The following is a 22848-nucleotide window of genomic DNA, read 5'->3' as shown; positions in this document are numbered from 1 at the left end:
ATTATCAGAGAATATAAAGTAATTCTGCTTGGAAGAAAGAAAACTATGTGATTTGGTTTTGTTTTCATAAAAAATTCTATACATTTTTTTCATAAAAAAATCTATGTTCCTATAAAAAGGAAAAGAATACAGCTTCCTAAAGTTATTTCTAATAAACTACTTGTAATAATATCCCTTTCTTATAATGGCAGGAAGAAAATAATGGCTTTTCCAGATGAAGAAAGTTTTTCAGGATTAACTTAAAACCACCAGGAAGATGTAGTGAAGCACCAGTTACAGGTCAGAAAATAAAATTTTGGAAGCGATTCAATCAACAACACCAATTATAAATTATCTGAAGAGGGAAAAATTCTGAGTAGACATGAGAAAGCCCTTTATGAAAAAAATTATAAAAAACTCAACATGTGTACTTGAATTTTTCTTTTTAATCACATTGCTTTCCACAGTTCCTTTGCTGGTTGATGGGTATAGAGATAGAGCACAGTTTCGTGTCAGTTTCTTGATTCCACTTTCCACATTGATTGGCTGCACATTATTATATTTGGAGGTAAGGAATGCCTCCATTTATCCAAGTGTCCTGGAATATGAGGCCAATTAGAAAAACTATGCCCTAGGTAGGAGACTATGCACTTTGAAAAATGAATGCCTAGAAATGTGAAGATTCTAAAAAAGAAAGAAGGGAAATGACTTGAACAGCACTTTACCTGTTCGTAAGAAGTTCTTGGGTCATGGAAAACCTTGGAGAATCAGGTAAAAGGTGTGTATCCTCTCCTTAGAGAAGTATGCATATACTGTAAATCCCCATAAATCCCTGGTTAAGAGCACCTATTTTAGGAGAAGGAGCTTGGCCTCTCCTGTCTGAGAATGAGACATGGAAGGTCACTTGATGACTCTAGGCCTGTGCTGATATGGGGGAAGGGGCAGCACCAAGAGGAGCAGAAGGCACAGAAAGGAGAAACTCTGTGTGCAGAGGATGATCCCGTTGTCCCTCCCTGTTTGGCATTGTGCCAGCACACATCCTCAGGATTTCTCACCGCTGATCTGTAATTGCTAAATCCCAGAGCTTCAAATAAAAGCACGATGGATCATAGGCATCAGCAGAAAGGAAAACAACCCCTCACCGCTTGTTTGGGAATTGGCACTTGCCTGATGCTCATGGAGAAATCAGGGGGAATGTTGACAGGGCTGCTCAATGGGCAAAATTATCTTTATTTGGATAAACTTCACAAATCAGAAAATCTTGCATTTAATCGTTGTCTTTCTTTTGCAGATGAGTGCATATTATGATGGCCCTTCTGAAGAATCAGGGAGTGACCATGCATTCCTGGTATTCCTAATGGTAAGAATACATTCACATTTAAATATCATTGCATTGGAGGGATATCTTAACTGTATTCAACAATTATGCTTCCTTGAATATACTTTGAAACATACTTGGAAAATTTAATAAAGGTATTTTTATACATCTGAATCCCACACAAATACAATGTTTCTGAAACTAGAACCATTTTTTACAACAATCAACTGACGAGATAATATGCAGCCCCAAATTCAAAGAACAATATGTAACTCTTGGAGGTAATGGTATTACCTAAATATAAATAATTTCAATGTTCAATTTAATATAAATGTACTTTAATAAAATGTAACTATCTTTAATAAAACATAAATATACTCATACCACTTCTCTAGAAGGAATGGAACAAATTTGTTTTTTTTGTGATTAGCCAAATAGGTTGCCCTTGAAATTTGTAATGATTTTGCCAAATATCTATATTTTAGAAAATCAAAAGTTTCTAAATGACGTTTGATGTTAAAATGATTATCTTTTAGTATTTCTAGTTGTGAATATCTCTCTTTATCCCTAGACTTTCTTTCATTTTATCAACTTCTGTTTTTTGACTTTTTATGTCTGGAATGCAAATTTGTAAAACAAACAAACAAACAAACAAAAAAACAATTAGAAAGGACTCTATCTTTGGGTTTGGAAAAGTCAAATTTATTTAGTATTCTGTTTCAATGTTAAATACTTTAGACATTGTATGAATAAAAATCAGTCAATTAAGAAGGGTATGCCATTTGCTAGGATATCATGAGATATGAGCCATAAGATAATACACAGAAATCAGGCTATCTGACCTATGATGATTACGATCCAGTGGAGGAAACATCATTACCAAACCTGAAATATTTAAAATTAAGTGCACTCTATGACACAGTACAGTAGAGCACTGGGCAACGTTATGTGGAGCAGGTTTGGTTTGAACAGATATCGGTTTGTGTAAATGCCAGTTGGAGGAATGTTGTCGATCCAAGAAGCAACAGGTCAAAAACAGCAGTAACTGTGCCCTTTTTCTGGAGGAGTGAAGCCTGGCTGGTAGACAATGGACAATTTCGGTCAGATTGTAATAGAAAAGGAAACTAAATCCAGGTACCAAAGGGTTTTGAAAGCAGAGACTTTTTATATAAGATGCAAGAACACAATCCAAAGCATTTTAATCCCTTTGTGGCTCTCTCATCTTTGGGGTTCCCAGCTGTCCTGGTTTGTCTGGGACTTTCCCAGCCTTAGCAGTGAAAGTCCCACATCCTAGGAAACACGTAAGTACCTAGAAAACTGGGACAGTTACCCTACCACCACAACAGTGTCACCTTCAACTGTTTCATTTATTTGAGAGGGAGAGTGCCAGCATGAAAGCAGACCTTTAAGAAGCCATCTAAGATCAGTATGGGGGAAGACGACCAGGGCAAGAGAGATGAGAGTGAATAATATTCTGTTTATGAATGGATGAGCTGGAATGGAAAAAGAGTCAAACAGACATATATTCCTAAGAAATACCTGTGCTTAGTGGAAAGCTCAAACACCTAGCTAGAATTTTCTGTGACAGTCCTGATTTCAAATATTCTGGCCCATCATCTCCATAAAAATTTTCATATTGTCCGATATTGGTGTCAAAATTATGGTTCCCAGAGTAATTATCTCATAAGCTGTGATATAAAATTTCTTTGCCATACTATGGGTATTAAGTTGACGATCAAGATTGAAAAATAATGTTTCCCTAGTAAGGAGAAGGAAAGTGAGTTGAGAAGCAATGATTTTAATTGTATCATAGGCAATAGATTGTATCGGCTGTTTCCCTGGAAGGGAGTTGTCTCACTTCATTTACTTAAGAGAAACTGCTACCAAATTCCAAAGTCTGAATAACCATGGTTTGTCATTTTTTCTTTGAAATAAAATGAAGTTTAATTTACAAAGCACCTACTCCAGCTCACAACTCAAACAATTGCACAAGTGTTTTCCCTGGAAACAACCATCAACCATCATTCTTTAGTATACAGTAGAAATACCTGCTGCATACTCTATTTTATCATTCAAGAATTCAAGAATCGAACTTTCAAAAAATATTATTCTTTTAAATTTTATTCTTAAATGAAACAGGCTTTTAAATTTTTTTTCAGCAAATGCATGGTGGTGAAGAATTCACTGATTACTGGTGGATTTTGAATGCTGGTGGCACTAAGGTGCCAGCAGTTTTACCCTCCCTCCCCCTCCCCCCTACGCTTTGGCACCATTGCTGCAAATATTGACACAATTGTTCTGGGTTAAACCATGAGATTCAAAAACCTTATTGAACACTTTGAATGTTTCAGCAACACTTGGGTCTGTTGCCAAACATTCTCCTTAAAAACAGATCTGGTTCTCTGATATACTGGTGCTGATACTAGATGAATATATGCCAAGCAGCAAAGCGGGCCTCCATCTGCAGCTTTGTCTATTTGTAGGGCAAAAGTTAATTCAGCCAATGAAATATAAACTCAACTTTCAGGTTCGCAGCAAAAACTTTTATTTGAAGAATTGCTGAATTGTACTTCTGTGATTTTGTTTACTGTCTTTTCATGCAGCCGGCATTCAGTAATGTTAACTGTATAGGGATTTATTAGTCTCTCAGCTATTGTGTGGGTTTCTTTAACCAATGCAATCAACTTACCTGATATGATGCTTCACTGGTTTTTTCATTTCTTGTTTAAAAAGCTTGTATTGGTCAGGGTCCTCCAGAGAAACGAAACGAACAGGAGATTATATATATGTGTGTATATATATGTATGTGTGTGTGTGTGTGTGTGTGTGTGAAGAGATGATTTATTTTTATTTTATTTTATTTTATTATTATTATTGGAATCACCTTATGTGACCATGGGGGATTAGGAAGTCCAAATTCCATAGGGCAGGCTTCAAGTTGTAAATCCCCAGGAAAAGTGGGCTGGCTATAGGAAAGAGAGAATTTCTCCTTTCTGACTGCTGAAATCCTCATTCTTTAAGACTTCCAACTCATTTAAGTTTCCTTTGTTGATTGTAGATATAATCAGTCATAGATGCAATCAACTAACTAATGATTTAAATCCATCTATAATGTACCCTCACCGTAACAATCAGGCCAGTCCAAACAGCTGGACACCATAACCTGGCCAAGTTGATATGTGAAATTAACCATCACAAAACTTGAACTGTTTTTGTCTTTTAAAGAGCTCATGGCATCTACGTTTAAAATACTTCATTACTTTTTCTTTACTCTGAATGATTGTTCTCAAAATGACATTGTCACTTATCCGCCACTATAATTCTATTCAAAATGTCCTGCTGCATAAGGCATGACAAGGCAAATGATTAATGTCTGTAATTATACAGTTTTTGTTATACTTTGTTTCTTATATACGGTTTTACTTTTTTTAAAAGCAAATCATCCCTTTCACGGATCACAGCATTTAGTTGTGAGATGAGAAAGCAAGTCTTCTAATCCCCTTTTTTTAAGCCAACAATTCATCCATAATCATAAAAAATATTGTAGATATTTTTTATTTTGGAAGAAAATATTATCAAATTCTAAATAATGAGCTCTAGATAAAATTTAAAGTTAGATGGTCTTTCAAAAATATTTTAAACATTATTGAAAACAAAACAACTGTTTATTTCTTTCTATGCTTCCATGTAAATGAAAGGAAAGCTCTGGGGTTTCAAAACAACTGTTTATTAGACAGTAATGAGATCACAGAGATTATAGCATGAATAACCTAAGACAGCTAGCGAGAGCACAGTGGAAATACTAAGAACAAGCTGAATTACTTCCTAAAAAATTAAAAAAGTAAATATACACACGTGTGTGTGTGTGTGTGTATGTCTGTGTGTATGCATGTGTATATGTGTATTTATGTGTGCTAAAAATTGTTCCCTAGTATGATTTACTTGTCTTTTATAGAAGCCAGCCTTTACCGCCAGCTATCTATGCAAGGAATACATAGACGGGAAGAAACAGTTATTTTCCAGGAGACAAAAGAAAGTAGCAACAAGAAATATCTCTTTCTAGGTTAGAAAAGGTTAAACAGAGAGGCTCCTCCACTTTTGGCTCAAGGCCTTCCTCAAAAACTTCAGAATCCTTGAACTGAAGAATTCTGCACACTCAGAATCTAATACTATCTTTTGTTTAACATGCAGGGTAGCCTTGTTTGTTTCTTTTGTTTTCCCTATGAATAGGGACATAGTCACATCTACATTAAAAACACAAGCTTTCTGTTAAAAAGAAGCACTGAGACTACAATCTTTCCTTTTAATTAACATGATTGAATTACTTAATGGTCACTACTCTTCAAAAGGGAGCTGACTGGCACCATGCTAATATATTCTGAAAGCTTGGCCAAGGCGTGTGAGGCAAGGCTACTTGGTTGACTTGTGCCTCCTTCCTTGCAACGCAGCTGGCCTCCAAGGCTGCCTTTGCCACTCCCCATCCGAGTGAAGTTGCATCTCTGATAGTTTCCATCCCCAAATCTGTAGAGAAGGGATTGTGAGAACAACCACTTAGTGTTGTTATGACAATTAAGTAAGATACTATTCATAAAACACATAGCAAGCTTGTCACATAGTGAAACTTCTAACAATAATTTTTCTATTATTTTTAATGTATCTTTTTTTTTTTTTGAGGTGAGGTTTTAAGATATAATGGAGTGGGTAGAAGTATAACCATTAAGGCAATAACTGGAGATACAAAAATGAGTACAGGACAAGTAGGTGGAGCTAGTTAAATAACATGTCATCTAACAATACCCAGGGCAAATTTATAAAGATGTTACAACCTACAGAAATGTGTTACTCATTAGTTGATTAAAGCAATTTGGGCCCTATGTTGCAGAATAAATTCACAAATTCTCAACACTGCAGGGCTTTTACTCTTGCTCTTTGTCTGCCTACAGTTTCTTTCCTCTGGACTTTTCCAAGGCTGCTGCTTCTGGCTCTTCTGATGAAATAGCTCCTCAGTTGACAAGCTCTCTCTAATCACCCTTTTTAAAGTCACTTCCCTGTGATTATCCTCATCAGCATCCTGAATATTTCCAGTAAGTCAACAATTACAAACTGCATTTATTTTATTACCAAATATTTGTTTACTATATAAATAGGGACTGGAAACACTATGTGGGTATGGCGTTCCCTCTCCTTTCTGGACAAATCTGTCTGTATAACACCTGTGGCAGAGGAGGAATAACAAAATAAAGTTGTGTGGATGAAGTCAAGTGGTGACCATTCTGATAATGATGAAGGAATTTATTGTCATATTTCAGCCATAATGGCAAAATGGATGGATTAGGGGTACTTGATTTTTCAACATAAAGTGCTACCTTTGCACACACTTCATTTAGTGTGTTCATTTTCTGACCTCCTTTCCCCCCCCCCCCTGGGTTATTACAGAACCTAGAATAAAGAGAAAGAGTGAATGGGGCTCCTTGGAAAAGCAATGCAGAATATAAGCTTTGAGAGAGAACTCTTCTCCTTAAAACTGTTTTAGTTCTTTTCTTTAGTAAACACCTTACATATCATTAGGAACTAATATTTTGCAAAAAAAAAAAAAAAAAAAAAAAACAGAAAAAAAACCACACAAAACAACAAAACCACTTACCTATTATTACTTTTTAAATTTTTAAAAACTTTTAGTTTTGAAAGACTGCCAAACTTACAAGACAGTAACAAAAATAATACAAATCTCATAAAGAGAACGCCAATATATCCTACTCCTCCAGATACCAAGATTCACCAATTTTAACATTTTCAACATTTGTCCTATCATTCTCTTTATCTATCTATTTTCTGAACACTTGAGTGTAGGCTGTATACATTATGCTCCTTGAATGCTTAATACTGCCATGTACATTTCCTAAGAACAAGGATAGTCACGCATGTAATCACCTGGAGTGCAGTTATCAAGTTCAATAAATTTAACATTGATGTAAAGCTTACAGGCTATTTTCCAATATTTTCATATGTCTCTGTAATGTCCCTTAGAGCCTTTTCTCTTCCATGGTGAGATCCCATCAAGGATCATGCATTGCATTGTCATTGTCTCTTTAGTTGCTTTATTTAAATTGTGAGAATGTATGTACAATATAAACTTTTCTATTTCAATCATTCCCAAGCATACCATTCAATAGGATTAATCAATTCACAATATTGAAGTATCCTCACCACCTTCCATTACTAAAACTTTCCCTTTAGTCCAAACAGAAATCCTACACCCTTTATGTACCAACTCCTCATTCCCCCTGCTTCTCTCCCCTGGAAAACTATTATTTCTATCTTGGCGAGTTTGCATAATCTCTGATGTTTTTGTAGTTTCCATGGGGCTTAAATTTAAAATCCTAAATCTATAAAACCTCATTTGCTTTGACACCAACTTAACTTCAATAGTATATGCAAATTGTGTTCCTAAACTCCTCCATCCCCCGACCTTTGTGTAGTTCTTGTCACAAATTACATGCCTATACTTTGAGTCCAAAATCACTGATTTATCATTACATTTTATGCATTTGCCTTTCAGATCTTGCAGGAAGTAAAACATGCAGTTGCCAGCCTAAAATACAATAGTACTGGCATTTATATTTGCCCTCACTAGAAATCTTCATGCAATTTCATTCTATTGTCTATTGTCATTTCCTTTCAACCTGAAAAACTCTTGAGCATCTCTTGTAGGGCCAGTCTAATGGCAACAAACTCCCTCAACTTCTGTTTATCGAAGAATATCTTAATCTCTCCCTCATTTTTGAAAGACAGTTTTGCTGGATATAGACTTCTTGGTCAGCATTTTGTTTTTACTTTCACTTTAAATATGTCATCTCACTGCCTTCTTGTCTCCATGGTTTCTGATGAGAAATCAGCACTTAACTTACTGAATGCATGACACGTTGCTTCTCTCTTGCAGCTTCAGAAATCTCTATCTTTGGCGTTAGAGAACTTGATTATAATATGCTGTGGTGTAGATCTATTTGGGTTTACCTGGTTGGAGTTCACTGAGTATCTTGGGAATGTATATTCATGTCTTTTGTTAGATTTGGGAAGTTTTCAGCCATTATTTCTTTAAATATTATATCCCCTCCATTCTCTCTTCTTCTGGGACTTCAACAATGTGTACATTGGTAAGCTTAATGGTGTCTCACAGGTGTGTCAGGCTCTGTTCACTTTTCTTCATTCTTTCTTCTTTCTGCTCCTCAGACTGAATGATTTCAACAGTCTTATCTTTGAGTTCTCTGATTTTTCTTCTACCAGCTAAAATCTGTTGTTGAACCTCTCTAGGGAATTTTAAATTTCTGTTACTATGTTCTTCAGGTATTTTGGTTCCTTTTCATAATTTCCATCTCTATTGATATTCTCTTTATATTCATCTATCATTTTCCTGATTTACTTCAATTCTTGTCCATGCTGTCCTTTAATTTTTTTAATACAATTAGGGCCATTTTTAAAGAAATCTTTGTCTGATGTGTCCCAGGCCTGGTCATTTATATTGATAGTTTCTAATGCTTTAATCTTCTCCTCTCCCTGGGCAATCATATCCTGTTTTTGTGTGTTTTATAACCTTTTGTTGAAATCTGGATATTTTGTTATTTTAACATGTTATCAATAGAATTTAGACTCTGAGGTGTCTGTTCTTTAACTTCGTATCCAGCTTTCCTTGAATGCCAGGAGCTGATGAGAGAGAAGAAGAAGGAGAAGGAGGAGGAGGAGGAGGAGGAGAAGAAGAGAAGAAGAAGAAGAGGAGGTGGAGGCAGAGGAGGAGGAGGAAGGTGGTAGAGGAGGAAGAGGAGGAGGAGGAGAAGGAGAGAAAAAGAAAACACCCTTCTCATTCTTTGCAGATTGACCTGTATGAGTGCTCTCCTTCAGGGCTTATCCATACAATGAGCTTAGAGAATAGCTCCAGGCCAAAGCATAGGGGCCTCCCTGATCCTTTCTGCATATTCATCTTGTCTTGGGCATGCACATATGACCCTAGAAACTCCTCTGTTTATACAGTTTCAAATGTCCCCTCTTCTCTAGGAAACCATTTCCTCACAATCCCAAGCACTGCACTATATATCCTACAGCCAGCTTTATACTGTCCCAGGCAACATGACTTGAGTGCTCACTCATAGCATTCTGTAGCAGAGCTCTGTGAACTGCCTTCTACATTCAGGGAAAGTTCTAGAACAGAAAGTCCTTTGGGCCACCACCAGACAGAAAGGGTCAGAAATACATGCTCCCAGTATGTGCACGAAGGATACTTTTCTCCCTCTGGAAACAAGACCAGGGATCTGCATTGGGAGCACAGGCTGGTTCCTCATGAACTGCTTAGGGGTGGGAGAGGGGCCACATGATCCTACCACTTTTAAGGAGACTTTTTCTTGATTGGGCACTCATCCTGTTACTGCAGTCCTTTAACTGTTTCCTGTAAGTTTGAGAAAGACATTTCTGCCAGTTCTTGCTGGTTGTTCAAAGTGTCTGGATGGGAATGGATCCCTGAAGCATTTCATTCCACCATCTTTATTGGGGTGGGGCCCTGATATTATTTTATATCCAATTCTCATTGATGGAAAAATAGACTTTTCTGAGCCCGATACTCTCAGTATTTCTTTTGTTTGTTTTACCTTATAGATATGCATATGACCCCAATACTTTTAGTGCCATAATACAATGATTCTTGTAATTAACTTGAGGATAGAGTTTTCAGTAAGCTGTGAAGTTTGGGCTTCTGAATGCTCTTATTTGTACATTTCCATGTGTTTCCCTTCTTCCTGGCAGGGCCTGACAATTCTGTAGTCCAGCTTGGTCTCTCTCTACTCACCTTCCCTCTGCCTTCTTATAAATAATTGTCTCTTGCTCAAAAGTCTTCTGTCATGCAAACTTCTACTAAATAAAATTTTTTCACATCCTTCCTCCAATTTACATTTCCAGTTTTTCTTCTCTAACCTGATTTACCTGTCCTCAGCCTGCCAGCATCCCTCTCTTGCAGTCTGGATTTGCTAACTGTTTCATATTTCTGACATTTGGAGTTTCTTTCTTCCACTATTTCAGTTAATTAGAAGACCTCCTTTAATTGCAAACATCCTTTTGATAAGGCAGCTGATCTGGACCACCTTTGGAAACACAGAGAGGGCTCCGCTCCTGACCCACTGCATGGCAGAGGCCAGGCTCAGTGTGACCACCTGACCATCATAGTGTCTGCAATGCTGTGGCGGGTGCCTGTCCAGAGCCAACCCCTGACCACCACACCTTATGCCCAGAGGAAAGCAAGTTTGCTGTTAAGAGTGTCAGCTTATGGGGAACCTGCTGGGACTGCTGCTTCCTGATCTGACAATGATAGGACTATATTTACAGGAGACCCAGCAACTTGAATATTTTCTTCAATTTATTTCTTTTTTTTTCTCTTGTCCTCTTATTACTCCTGTTACTAGATGTATTGGTTCCATCCAACCCTGAAGAACAAATTTGACAAAGCATATCTTCTCAAACATAGGAGAAGACCCCTCCCCTCAAAGGGAGCCCATCTATGCCCAAGATTCTGCAGCTTTTCCTGAGGCTGCTCAGCAGAAGTGGTCAAGATAGTAGCTGTTTTCATCTTGTACCAAATGTCAACTTTTTCCTAATAGTTGTCTTGTTTTGTAGATACTGGGGGGCACTTTCATCCCAAAAGAAAACCTAAAATAAAGAGATTATTTGTAAGAGACTCCAGGAAGTATGCTAGAGAAGAGAGAGCTCACTTAGAAGCTGATGTATCATGAGTTGTGAACGAATGCTGTCCTGGTCTTGTGTTATCTTATCCAGTCCTCCCAGAGACCTTTAAAAGTAGATACTGCTCTTGCACTGAATAATTTGAGTAAAGCAAAGTAGGGTACTGGCTTTTCCAATGAATTTGATATATAGTATTTAGTAGTATCTTTGTTAATAGGAAATAAATGTATAAACAAGTTAGGTCATGTGACGGAGCTGACTGATAGCCAAACTGGATGTAAATGTTTTTTTTAAATTCAAAATCTATAAGTATTTCCAATTTTGTATAAAAGCTCATGGATGACACCATACTTAGGAAAGTAATTCAGAAATTTTACACCTAGAATTGTTTCAGAAGGTAATGGATTAAGAGTTGGAGAAAAAAAATCAGATAAACAAGAGAAATTGAAACTCAAAATAGCAAGAAGAGGTATAAATTTTTCCAGCAGATTATAATACAAAAGTAACCTGTGCAGCCTTTTACTGAATTTGAATGCATCATAAGGACATAATAATAAATAAACATCATGAGTGGGGGTTATTGCCCCATAAATACAAGAAGTTAAATGCTATGAAATGGGATCTAATTCATTCTGATTATTTGTGAATGACGAATAGAAAAATATTTATCTGAGTAATAAATGATGAATATTGGACACTCCTGAACGGAATTTGGTGCTGAATTCCTGAAGATGCTCAGTTGCCTATCAGAAACTCATTCACTTTACCCTAATCAGGAAAGCAGTTTGACTGGGGTGAGGAGAGGAAATTTTAGGAAATGATAAGATGCTGTGAGGAACTGAATTCCTGGTTGGGTGTGGGGATGGTGCCAAAGGCCAGTCTCGAAATGCCTCTTGGATGGCCCTGCTCACTGCCCTCCGGGGATCTTGAGATACTCAAGCGTCTGGGTCTTGCTCTCCTCTCCTAACCCTCCTGCTTGGAAATTAGCTTATTTTAATTATGGTTGATTCATTCTAGGCTTTTTTGCCACACCAACAGACTCTTATTTATGAAAAGAAATACTGAAGATGTTTTCAGTAGAGTTAGATGAGCCATAAGAGGTAACCTGAAAACCCAGAGACTAGCCTCACTCGACTCTCTTCCTGAGTACATGTGGGGCAAGTTGTTACACGGTACATTGTGGAAACACAGGCTCAGGCGTAACAGAAACTTTCAGCAAATGACTGCTTACTACTTACACAGCACAAAAGGTCCAAAAAAGCAGGGGGAGAGATTCTATCACGGCTGGTCTCCAGGGGAGGCCGTCTGCTCGGGTCAGGGCTGGTGGATGGCAGCTCCGCACGCCCCGCTACCTGTTGGAGAGGAGAGACCCTGTGCTGCCCGAATGTTGAGCATTTATACAACCTCAGAGGGAGGGGGTCCTGCCACAGAGATTTCCTGCCCTGATACGCATCTGGGGTTGTTTGTTCCTGGTTTCTGTGTTCAAAGTATTGTCAGGCGTTTTCATTAGACCCAACATCTCTCCCAGGCTGTTGAATGGGAACAGCCTGAATCTGCATACAGTAGAAAAGGGTTGCGAGGCCAGGAGAGGACTGGGCAACGGCTGCTGAGCGCTGAGTGTGTGCCTGTGACTTCCCCAACAGTTCTCCTCTCTGATGGTCCATAAATATTCTCATGGAGGATGTGTGACCTTTATCACAGGCTTTCTTCAAATTAAAGACAGGTAAAAGAGGTAAGTTTGAAATGGGACCCTGGGAAGCAGCAGATAATTTCAAGACTTAAAATAACCTGTCCAGGTGATGAATTAAATTGGGCTATAACATACTAAATCTAAGAGTTAAAACCTCTATTTGAATGTCAGAAGCACAAAACCAAGGATAAGAGGAGGTTCTGCATGTGTCTGCACGTGCACGTGTGTGTCCACATGTATATAGGTGTGGAGGGCAACTGATTGTTTTCACTTCTGCCTAGTATATTTGCATGTTTTTGGCATATATATGACAAAAGGTAAGACAACATATACTATATATTGAAGGAGATATATACACACCCAAAACATTGTATTTAAACTATATCCCCTTGTATTACATATTGTTTCATTGGTCCAGGCTCTAGATCAAGAAGCAGACCTCCTGTCTAATCCTTATGAATAAAATACTCACCTTTGATTGGCTGGACTTGACAACAGAGCATTTTGTGTCAGTTCCCCCAGGCACAGGGTTTTTTTTTCCCCCCTTCCTACTCTAGCCCATTAATTCTGCTGCTCTGAACTGTACTCGTCTGAACTCCCTTCCTGTGCTGTTTTCAGTCACTGCTGTCCTCTCTCTGCTTGCTTATTACCTGCCCCAAGGAAGAGACTCAGGTCCCCTGGTTCTAGAAGAGCGTCTTCTGTCCTGATGACAGCTTCTGCAGTGACAGTGATGCATCTTCTCTCCACTCTCTGGCTGACATGAGCACCCCAACTTTCTGGATCACATGGTAATCTGCCTCTCTCCCCAAATTGTCACTGTGGCAGTACTGGCCTGGGACTGTCAGTGGCATATTGCAGTCTGCTGGGCTCCTATGTGGCTCTTAATGTCCTTCTTGGATTATTGGTAAATGAGAAGTGTTTTTAACCTGATCAGTGGAAACTGCAATGGCTTCTGGAAAGGGGTCTACGAGGATACTTGCTCCCTTGAAAACCACAGACATCTCTCTCTACAATCCTCGTATGTTTCCCTCTTCAAAATGTCTCTTCCTCTCACAGCTTCCTGCCACTGTGCTGAGTGCACTATAGCACTGGTTCACGTGCAGGCAAGGAAACTTCTCAGCGTTTTTTCCTCCCTTCAAATACAGATCACAAATATTGCACAACCTGGAAACACAACACAAATGCTTTTCCTCCTAAACCTAAGCAAACATGTTTTTATAGTTTAGCTGTGAGATGTGCTCAGTCCATCAATGTTTATGTCTTACTGTTCTTTTAATAGTTGTTTGCATTTGCAACTTGTACCCTATGATGATGCAGTAACCCATCCAGATTTAAAACATATGAACACTTATGTGTTCACCCTTCTGCAGTTAAACAGAGCTTGGACCTCCCTCAGTCTGCTCTGGAGCAGGTGAGTCATATATATATCATTCATATAATATATATATCATTCATATAATATAAATGTGTAATACGTGCATATTCTTTGCACTCATTTGGAGCACTCGCTTCATTATACCTTTCTCCCCTTCCAGGTTTTCCTGGAGCTCTCCAAGGAGCAGGAGCTGGAAGATTTTGAGGAGGAACTTGATCCCTTGGTGAAGTGGACACTCTTCCCACAGGAAGGGGTTTCAGTCCAAATATTCCATGTTTCTGTGAGAGAACTATAACATTAGAATTCCACTACAGTGCTTTACAATTACACTTTTTCTTTTTTTAGTTTTTTTTTTCAATTGTAACATTTTAAAGTTTTAGTTGTCATGTTATAATTTTACTCAGAAAGGCTGAAATGGTTCTTGATGTGGTGGAGAGGGTGAACAGGTGCTGGGGAAATACAATGGCAGCTCAGACAGAGGCACTTGGCTGAGCAGAAACCCCCTCCCCAACTGACCCCCAGTCCCAGCCTCTATCTCTGCATGTCACACCTCATTAGTGTCTAGCTTGTTTTGCATAACATTATGTCTGTGAAATTCACCCATATGGCAGCAGATCATTCTTATCTGTTGCTGCGTAGTAATCCATGCATTCTGGCTAATATGAGTAACTCTGCTATGAACACCTTTGTACCTCTTTTGGTGGAGATAAGTACCCATTTCTATTGTGTATTTGCCTAGGAGTGCAATTGTGGGGTCATAGAGTAGGCATTTTATTTATCTATAGTAGATACTATCAAACAGTTATACAAAGCAATTGTGCAACTTTACAATCATATCATCTATATGTGAGAATTCTGTCTTCCCGTAATCACCCATCTATTTGTTATCAGGCATTCTGGTGGGTGTACAGGGGTATCTTGTGATTTTAATTTCACACATTTCCCTGATGACTAACAATGTTGAACATCTTTTCATGTGTTTATTGGCTATTTGGAAAAGTTTTTGCATCAAGTGCCTGCTCAGCACTTGATCAAGTTATTTGCCTTTTGGTTATTGATTTGTGGAATCTCACATATATTATGAATGCAAGTCCTATGTTGGATATACCTGCAATGGATAAATGCTGTGAATATTTTCTCTTGTGGTTTGCATGTTTACTCTCTTAAAGGGTCCTTTCAATAAACAGAATTTCTTAATTTATGGTTAGTGCTGGTATGTTTTAAAAATACTTTGCTTATCCCAAAGTTATGAAGATATTCTCCAAATGATAGTCTTACTTTCTTGTTTCTAATTACTATGTCATTTATTTCTGTTTTTCTGCCTTTTTTGACATTGCTAAGACCTTCAGTACAATGATGAATAACTGGACTGATTGTGGATATCATTTTCTTATTCCCAGTCACAGGGTAAAATATTCAATGTTTCACCACTGAGTGATATTAGCTGTATGGATTTTTATAGATATCCTTTATCATATCAAACAGTTTCTTAGTTTGTTGAGAGTTTTTATTATGAATGGGTGAAGAATTTTATCAAATGATTTTTCACTGTTTATTGAAATAATGATATTGTTAATACAGTTAATTAAATTGATTACTTTTTAAATGCCAACCAACCTTGCATTTGGAGTGAACCCAGTTTGGCTGAGGTATTACCTGTATCTGATTTGGTATATTTAGTTAGAATTTTTTGTCTATGTTCATGAGGGATATTGTGCTAAAATTTTCATTTTCTGTGATGTCTTTGGATCAGATGTTAAAAAAAAAATTGCAGATTGCACAGTGTCAGCTATCTGAAAGGACTCCTTACATAAGGATTTAATAAAGGTCAAGGGTATGGCACAGCAGAAGAAACAAACATAAGCAAAAATCAAGTGCCTGAAGGCAGCTCCCAAAGGTCCTTTAACAGTCACACAGTGTATGCTTCCTCTCTGGGTTATGAACCAGCAAGATATGTGCAAGACATTTGATGTCAGGAGAGCCTGGACAAAAAGTTTGCAGCATGGTTTTGTGTACTGGTCACTTAGTCAAGCCAGATTATGGAATCATTTCAACCAGCATAAGTGATTAATCCATATATTCCTACGCAGTGTAGATAAACTAACCCTGGGTCCACTAGGGGATTTTCCACCTTTAAAAAGCACATTGTAAAACACCAGCTGGCCCACCTTGTCCTTATCTTGGCCAAGGATCAGGACCCAATTTCCAAACATCTGTGGAAATAAACTCAGAACTGTCCCAGTCCAGCTGGAAGATGATGCTTCTTACAGAGTATACCACCCTGTCTCTTGGCCAAGCTTTCTTAGTTATCAATCACTTCTTGCCATTCTTTCTCCTGCATCGTTCACACCACTTACAGAACAGAAAAAACGAAAGGACAAATGCCAAAGTCCTAAATATGTGTATCATTCAGTGAACTGGAAGTTTTGTTTAAAACAGCACAGGCAAACTATGTCCCATAGTTTTTGTATGACCTGCAAGCCAAGAATATTTTTCACCTTTTCAGAGGACTGAAAAAAACAAAAGAAGCACGTGACCGAGATTGTGGCACACACGAAAGCTAAAATACAAATTATCAGGTCCTTAACAGAAAAGTTTTGTTGATCTCTGATTTAAAGAAACATTTTAATACTGCTAAAATTTGAAGTTTATGTGAAGTAGCAATAGATAGATTCATTGAACTAGTTTATTGATTATTAGCTAAATCTCGTTTTTCCTCAAGCCTATCAGCTTCCTGAATTTTGTTATGTATTTGATCATTGCTACCAATATTTTATAGGTTTTGTTAAAATTAATCTTACCAATTACATCAGTATTGTAACAAATAGTGGTTACATTATGAGTGAGACTAAGATCGTTAAGAAAATAAACCAATTAGCATTATAACAGTATTTTCTCAACCTTCCCAACAAAAGAAGCCCATTCCCATATACCAAACATTGTCATGGATTGGGGTATAAACCAAGTCTGGATTCCAAGTTTCCTGCAGGTGTATTTGTACGTTTTGTTTCCTAACATAAAGTCGTGCTGACACAGGTTCTCAATGAATCTTCTCTCTAAATAATGCCCATTTCTCCCTAGCAGTAAAACCCTACTCAGGTTTAACAGATTTCCATTTCCAAGTAACTGCTCTAGTAGTTTATGTATGAGGTCTTGGTAGTTGGAGCACATCAAAGCAAATTATAGTCTCCTTCTGTAAATTTTCATAAGTTTGAGGGTTAATCCCTTTTGCTCTCTCTTCCAAGATCTCAGGTCAAAGTCCTTATGCTATCTCTGCTTCCATGTGGATGAGCTGATTTTTCAGCCTCTCTTGGGTCAGCATGGCATGCTCCTTCCCATTTTATTCCCTACGTGCTGTCTAACTATATTTTGAGGGTTTTTTTTTTTTAACTCATTTTTCTAAAGCTGTGTTATCTGTTCAGGATGTGTACTATCTTTCTCTTTCTTCCTGGGATAACATCAGCATATTTCCCTTCATTAAAGGCAGATTCAGCTTGTGCTTCTAGACCTATGCCAATTTCATCTACCATTTGTGATTGCTTTCACCAGTGTTGGCATATTCACCAAACTTGTTGGCATTGAACACTTATTGCTTGTGTATAGTTTAAGAATATATTTTGATCCAGAAATGTTGAGCATCCTAGGGTAATATTTTATGGGTAGTCATCACCCAAAAAGGTACTTTAGTTTAAGTATATCAAAGAGTTCCCACAGCAACCTCAGTGGACACTGGGGCTACCAGTAACATGCATTTGAGTTCACCAAGTCACCTCTAAACTGACATTGGTTACAGTTTGCCAAAAATTTATTTTGCCTTGATTATTGCCATCCCCCCACAAAAATGTTATCTACAAGCATTAGGACACGATACTATGCCAAGACAGGTACACTGCATATATTTATGTCCTTTTTATCCAAGAAACATTCTCAATAGGTCATCAAGCAAGAGTTGCACAATAATTTGTGGCTCTGTTGTTGAACAAAGTTCTCTATTTGCATTCAGAAGAGCTTGGAAGCCAGCATTTTACCTTTCACAAGGGGTCATTTGTAAGAGATATAACTTGTTAACAGAAATCAAAAGACAAAGCAACATTAAAATTATTCCAAGGGTTCATTCATAGGAGTTACTAGGGTCAACAATATGCATTGGTTGGAAGTTTTATTTCTAAGTTACTACTTTGAGTTATATTTTCCCTTGTAAGCCTTTTACAGTTGCATCACCATACCTCCAATTTAATTATATTGTTCTTTAACTTTTCATTAGCAGGTTTAGGTTTGACTATACGTTGTACACCAGTGTCCAGCAATCCAGATAAACAGCTGTCACCACCCCCAAGCCATTTTGCCCATACCATGCTCACCCTGGATGCTGTGCCAAGAGAACCTGGTTCTCCCATCACTCAGGATCATAATCTTATCCTTTATCTTGCACTATTTTAATTAGCACTGACTCTGAAAGGGCCTAGATACCTCTTTTGGGTAATCATCAAATTATAAAAACTTCATCAAGGCCAGGACAAATTAAGCGAACCTGTCATGGTCCTTTTAGAGTTTGAGGCATTGGTGGAATGGCTAGAACACTTCCTCTATTTAAGTTATCCATTACAATTTTAGTTGCTACTCTCTCTATGTCCTCCATTTTGATGCCATGTTAAATGAACCACCTGAAAACTATACCCAGTTAATTGTTCCAAGACTTTTTTCCCCACAGCTTCCCTTCTTGTTTCCTTTCTTCTGAGTATTTCTATTACTTTCCCTCCACTGTTCAGCGAGATTTTTGGTAGCAGGGTGAGAAGGTTTGCAACAGCTCCCTTCATGTCATTCTGTCCACCTAGCAATAAATTCCCATAAGGAAGCTAAGCAGGTGGAGCCCCTTTTATCATAACATCAACCCTTGCTTGGGTTCAAAGCACAGAATTAGGGGACATTTTAGTATTATCATTTAACAAGTCTAAAGTTGCTTACATTCTCAGCATTTCAGCAGTCTCAGGAGCAGTATTCCATCTAGTATCTATGGGTGGAATTGTATAGTTCCCTTTTCCAAGGTATTTTATATAACCCTATATTTGCCCAGTTTAACATATTGGAGGCTTGCCCATTTATGCACATTTATGCAAAAGCAGCTGTAACTGACAGTCTTGAGTAGGACCAAGCATTCCCTTCCATTTGGCTGTATCAAATGCAAGGAAAATAGCTCTTTTAATCACCCATGTGCAAAATCCATTGCAGTAAGGGTTCAAGAGAGAGTTCTTTATACTGGTTCAGAAAGTGGCTTAACTCTGACTGAATGTCCCCATGTTTTGATAGTCTCTTCATTCTCCCCCCTACATAATCTTTTTGGTAATTATCAGCTGGACAGGGACCATACTCCAATGAAACAGATTTCCACCCAACTCCCTTTGGGTGCTGTGTCCCTCCCCTTTATAGATTGTATCACAAGCCATAATTCAGTGACTCTGCCAGCCCTGGATGTACCAACTTCAAATCCCATTGATATACATTTCCTCTTATTAATGGTGGCAGAGAAATGAAGTCTAAGCTAGCATCAGGGGCCTGAGAAACTTCCAGAAGTATCTTCCCAGGATCCTTTCTCAGAATAAGCTCTAAGTTTGAATTATTGACCTCTAAGATATGTACAGGAATATTGGTTTCCGGAAAGCCCAGGGGAAAGCTTACAGCAGAGTCTTTTATGCCTAACTGGTCATGTGTTGAAGTCACTCTGTGTAACTGGTTAAGCTAGGCATAAACTATCAATTCTGTGCATCTCTGAGCAGTGAATATAAGGGTGCCTCAAGTGCTGTCAGGAGAATTTGAGCGTCATGCAGCTCATCAAAAATCACTAGCTGGCCCACCTCATCTTCTCCTGGCCAAGGGTCACATGGTCATTCACCCCCCTCCCCAGGTTGTCACTGTGGCAATACTGTCCTGGGGCTGTCAGTGGCCTATGTCCAGTCTGCTAGGCTCTTACTGGCGCTCCAGCTACCCTCCTCAGTGTATTTTGGTCAATGAGAAGGCTTTTCAATCCAATTAGGAGAAAACCACAGTGGCTTCTGAAAAGGGATCTACAAGGATATCTCCTCCCTCAAAAAACACAGATGTCTTTCTCCACAATCTTCTGATGCTTCCCTCTTCAAAATATCCTTCCACAGCTTCCTGCTATTGTGCTAATTCTGCAAAACCTGGTCTAAGTACAGGACAAGCAGTCTTCTCAGTATCGTTTCCTTCTTTTTAAGTTCTGATGTCATATACTGCACAATATAAAAACACTTTATTTTCTCAAACATAAGCAAATGGGCTGGTATACTTTAACTCTATGACAAATCCAACCCGTGAATGTTTATTGCCTTACCCTGTTAGTTGGGGATTGAATCATGTCCCCCACAAAAGGCCTATTCAGGTCCCAACCCCCTTTCCTGTAGGTGTGAATCCATTTGTAAATAGGACCTTTGAAGATTTTATTCATTAAGGTGTACCCAAACTGAATGAGGGTGGGCCTTAAACCCATATTGCTGAAATCCTTATAAGCAAAGGAAAATAGACCCAGAAGCAGAAGCCACAGGGAGCTATCCAGAGGCTGGAAGTCAACGGAACCCAGAAGAGAAAGGAGAAGATGCTGCCATGTGCATCACCATGTGACGGAAAACCAAGAACCAAGGATTTCCAGCTGCTAGCTCTGGAATGCCTTGCTGATGCCTCAATTTTGAACTTCCCCTAGCCTCAAAACAGTGAGTCAATAAATTCCTATTGTTAAGCCAAACCATTGCACGGTATTTGTTTTAGCAGCCAGGCAACTAAAACATTGTTTCTTTAAGATGCTTTGGTTATTTATTATTTGCACTCCATGCTGATTTTTCAGGCTATCTGGATGTAAACATATATGAACCTTGACCTGGAGGCATAGAGCCTCAGTTCATCCTGGAGCAGGTAGGCTTATTTCTAGTGATTTTAGAAAAGGATGAAAGATTATTGGGTTAATAAATCATCTTCTTCCCCTTTACTTGGCACTCCTGAAGACAGCATAAGATTCCTCTCTATTCCTTTTGTCCCTTGCAGGTTTTCCTGGCACTGTCCAAGGAACAGAAGCTAGAATATTTTGATTATTAACTTGACTCCTCAATGAAATAGAACCTCCTCCTAAAAGAACCTTAAAGCTCCAAATACCCCATGTTTCTGTTTAAGCCAATGCTGTTTTGTAAGGAGAATATTTTTGTAGATTTATTATTATGCATTGTCTCAGATATAAGCTACCAATTATTCTTGGAACCATGCATTAATTTTACCTCAAAATAGGAATGGTTCTTCATCCAGGAGAAGAAGAGCAAGTACGGGCAAAGTAGGGTTGACTACATTGACAGAGATATTTGACAACAGAAGATCATTCCGTCAGATGATGGAGGATAGGTAGTAATAAGTAGGTAGGTAGGTAGAAAGAAAGAAAGAAAAAGAAAGAAAGAAAGAAAGAAAGAAAGAAAGAAAGAAAGAAAGAAAGAGAAAGAAAGAAAGAAAAGAAAGAAAGAAAAAAGAAAGAAAGAAAGAAAAGGAAGAAAAAAAGACCCCCCCCCTCCCCACAAGCAACAGACCAAGAAAGAAAGAAGAGAAAGGAAGGAAGGAGAGAAAGAAAGAGTTTCATTTTTTTAATGTTGTTAAATAAATAAAATTAACCTTTTATAGGGCTTGTTTAAAGTACTACAGTATGATAACCAGATTGTTTTCAATTTCTGTCAACTTTCCAATGACATTTTTCTTACTTTTGTCTTAGCTTAAATAAATGCAAAGATGTTGAGCTTAAGCTGGGAAAAGTGAGTCAATTATAAAACAGCAGCACGATATTTGCTTTTGTGATTACTCTCGAATTTTTAAAAATTTCTGTTCACTTAAGAGTTGCTCTTTTGATTTTTTTTCTGAATCCAGAATTTTTTTTAAAAAACATGTATTTTTATTGTTCTGGAAAATGTATACTTTGTAAAATGAATTTAAGTGACAGAGGCAGTGAAATTTTAAAGTAAATATAAATTGTTCTGTAAAATTAAAAGTTCAAGTGACCAAGTTAGTGAATTTTTTAAATAAATATGAATTTTGAAACATATTTCAGTGTGTTTTCTTATGGACTGATGTTTAATTGATTTAGAAAGCGCCAAACACCGTTAGTTATAATATCTGATACAAAAAGTTGATAACATAAACAATGGATAAAGCAACAAATGAGGAAAGATAATACCCTTTTTAAGATTTTGTTGTGGGTTTTTATTCTTGTAAACTTATTGAGTCCTCTTCCTAAATTTAGATAGAGTTGCTATGCTGAAACAAACTGGGAATTTGCCACATTGTTTAACAAAGTTGTTAAATATAGAAACAAGCCAAATAACCAAGCTTAAACTAAATTGCTTAAAATTGATTTTAAAATGTTACAGCTTTCATATGAGTTGCAGTGTTTGTTTTTTTTTCTTGAAAAGAAAACACAGAAATGCAATTTGGTTTACCTTTCTAATATCAGTATGTAAGATAACATATCAAATGGGTAAATGTACAGACACTGGATTTCAGTAGCATCACTTCTCTCATTTAGGCCAATGTTGGATGTGTGCCCAAGGGTTATACTGCCTTCTAACTATAGAAGTTCAGTATCAATTCCAGTTCTTCCTGGAACTTTTCTCAGTTTTATCATGAAAATAAAACAAAAACAAGTCATCTGCTTGGAGTATAATCCTCAACTATCTATTTGCTAAAGTAGAAAGTTAAACACCTAATTCACATTATGTGTTATAG

General features: G+C 37.7%; 1 long non-coding RNA gene across 1 annotated transcript; it reads left to right on the top strand.

Annotated features, from left to right (window-relative positions):
- The first annotated feature begins 1322 nt into the window (after window positions 1-1322).
- On the top strand, window positions 1323-13573 carry LOC119514536. Its single transcript, XR_005212849.1, has 4 exons — window positions 1323-1339; window positions 6241-6381; window positions 12661-12749; window positions 13368-13573. It is a non-coding gene; the product is annotated as an uncharacterized LOC119514536 (long non-coding RNA).
- The last annotated feature ends 9275 nt before the right edge of the window (window positions 13574-22848 follow it).

Source organism: Choloepus didactylus, chromosome 18 (assembly GCF_015220235.1).
Source record: "Choloepus didactylus isolate mChoDid1 chromosome 18, mChoDid1.pri, whole genome shotgun sequence".
In the NCBI taxonomy this organism is placed as follows: domain Eukaryota; kingdom Metazoa; phylum Chordata; class Mammalia; order Pilosa; family Megalonychidae; genus Choloepus; species Choloepus didactylus.
Note: the sequence above shows the minus strand (reverse complement) of the source record. Positions and strands in the feature narration are given on the sequence as shown.